Below are 2877 nucleotides of genomic sequence, written 5' to 3' on the forward strand. Positions count from 1 at the left end.
CCACTCTTTGTGAATCTCCCCCACATTTTTGAATGGGTTTTGTTTTACAATCCTCTCCAGGGTGCGGTTATCCCTATTGCTTGTACACTTTTTTCTACCACATCTTTTCCTTCCCTTCGCCTCTCTATTAATGTGCTTGGACACAGAGCTCTGTGAACAGCCAGCCTCTTTAGCAATGACTTTCTGTCTTGCCCTCCTTGTGCAAGGTGTCAATGGTCGTCTTTTGGACAGCTGTCAAGTCAGCGGTCTTCCCCATGATTGTGTAGCCTACAGAACTAGACTGAGAGACCATTTAAAGGCCTTTGCAGGTGTTTTGAGTTAATTAGCTGATTAGAGTGTGGCACCAGGTGTCTTCAATATTGAACCTTTTCACAATATTCTAATTTTCTGAGATACTGATTTGGGGGTTTTCATTAGTTGTCAGTTATAATCATCACAATTAAAAGGAATGAACACTTGAAATATATCAGTCTGTGTGGAATGAATGTATACATTATACAAGTTTCACTTTTTGAATGGAATTACTGAAATAAATCAACTTTTTGATGATATTCTAATTATACGACCAGTACCTGTAATAGTACTAATTACAATAAAAAATACATTATTTACCCTCCTTATGGGAACTGAACTCCCACTGGCTTCCCACATAACTCGAACCCTGGTTGAACATTTCACCCAGCAGTCAGGTACATATAATGCCACTCTCTGATCTCAAGGTGATGCTGTTTGTGTTTCCCTAATTATCTCAAAGTCCAAATTCTTTCATTACTTTAATCTTTCAAGTCATCTGCATCTGTTCTTCTCCTCTGAAAATGTCAAATGTTGCGACTTGCTTGAATCCTGATCATTGCCGCTCGCTTCAGAGTTGGATCTGTAAGTTTGTGTTTAATTTTGCATATTAATATAACAAGCAAGACCGTGATGCAGGTCAGCGACACCGGACCTAATGTTGTTCAAGTCAGCTGCAAGCCAAAAAGCTAAAGGAAGAATGGAGAACGAGAGAGGCGTTCTTTCCACAACTGCTTTTAGGCCTAGCTATGTCACAGTCAGAGATGTAAAGAACATTGTCTTCCGTTGTAAACTTTGTGTGACCAGCAAAAAGCTTTCAACCATGAACAATTTTGTATTGAAGCATCTGCTAAAGCAGCACAGCTACCTAAAACTTAGCTTGATGTCTATGAAGATTCTCAGTCATCCAGGTCATAGTTATCCAACGAAGGTTAAAATCAAGGGCAACTGGACTTGGTTGACGATACTGGAAGACGTTTCGTCCCTCATCCAAAGGACTTCTTCAGTTCTGACTGACTGGCAGGGAAACTCAGCTATTCAGTGGGGTCGTTGGCCCGGGTCATCGATACCGCTGGATCGTTAGTGTTCCTGGTTGCTGTGACGACAGTCGTTACAGTCGTTAATACTACCTGTGGCCAAGACTGAACAACCATCGCTGGCATCTTCACCTGAGGCCAACGATGGTCGTTCAGTTTGGGCCACAGGTAGTAGATAAAACTTATCTTGTAGAAGGAAACTCCAGCAGCTACTGCCAGTAATGCATCCATTCAGCAGGAAAGAGTGGCATTAAGCAATGTTTAGCGTTTTTTAAAAGCACTGAATACGTCTCTTATAAATGCACATGCAAAACAGTAACGTTAATTAAAGTTGAGACTCCTGCTTGATCTTTTTTTTTATCTCAGACAGTGGCGTTAAAAAACATTATATATTTTGTAAAAAACATGCTGGCCTGGTGGATAGCACTGTGGCCTCACTGTAAGAAAGTCGTTGGTTCGCCCCGGCCTTTCTGTGTGGATGTCTGTGAAGATTCTCAGGTATTAAATATCTGGGTGTCAATATTTCCTCCAGGCTGTCAGAACTGACATGGCTAAACTACACGCCTTTACTTAAATCTATAGAGGATGACCTTGTACGGTGGACATCATTACCTATATCACTCATGGGAAGAGTCTCCACCATAAAAATGATGGTCCTACCTAAAATCAATTATCTGTTTTCAATGTTACCCACCAAACCCTCTGCTGTCTGGTTTAAATCACTGGACTCAAACATCTCAAAATTTTTGTGGAAAAATAAACCCCCACGAATCAGTCTAAAAACTATGCAAAAAGCAAAAGACTGTGGTGGTTTAGAACTGCCAAATTTTTATCATTACTTCCTGTCTAATAGACTACAATATATCTCAAAATGGATCAATCAGAGCCCCCTGGACCACTCATGGATGGACATAGAACAAACCTTCTGTAATGAAATTAAAATTTCCGATATGCCATTCATCAGTTCCAACATCAAACGTCATACCTGCTTTAAAAGCATTAACATAAGCACTTCCTTGGCAGCTTGGTGGGAACTTCTCAAAATATCTGGGTCTTCACCTATCCCATGCAGATTTACCCCAATCTGGAATAATCCTGACATCCTGCAAAATAAGAAAACACTAAATTCCCCACTGTGGTATGACAAAGGGATAAGACATCTAGAGCATGTAATGCAAGGCAGTAACTTTATTCCATTCCAGGATCTAGTGGCACAATATGGAATTAGCCATAATAGATTTCTGGAATTTCAACAGTTTAAATCCATAATTCAGGCTAGATTTAAGGATAAAATAATGGACTTAGATTTACCTCCAATGATAACAGACTTTCTTAAACTCTCGCCTCCAAAACTGTTATCAAAAGTATACATGTTACTGTTAAAAACAGATAGTTCAATCTCTCTCCCATTCTTAAAGTGGGAGACAGATCTATCCATTAGTCCAGACCACAACTTTTGGATGCAGATATGTTTAAATACCTTTAGAATGACTACAAATCCCAATCTACAACTTATACAGTATAAAACTCTCCATAGAACACACTATAC

This window comes from Micropterus dolomieu, linkage group LG01 (assembly GCF_021292245.1).
Source record: "Micropterus dolomieu isolate WLL.071019.BEF.003 ecotype Adirondacks linkage group LG01, ASM2129224v1, whole genome shotgun sequence".
NCBI classification, from domain to species: domain Eukaryota; kingdom Metazoa; phylum Chordata; class Actinopteri; order Centrarchiformes; family Centrarchidae; genus Micropterus; species Micropterus dolomieu.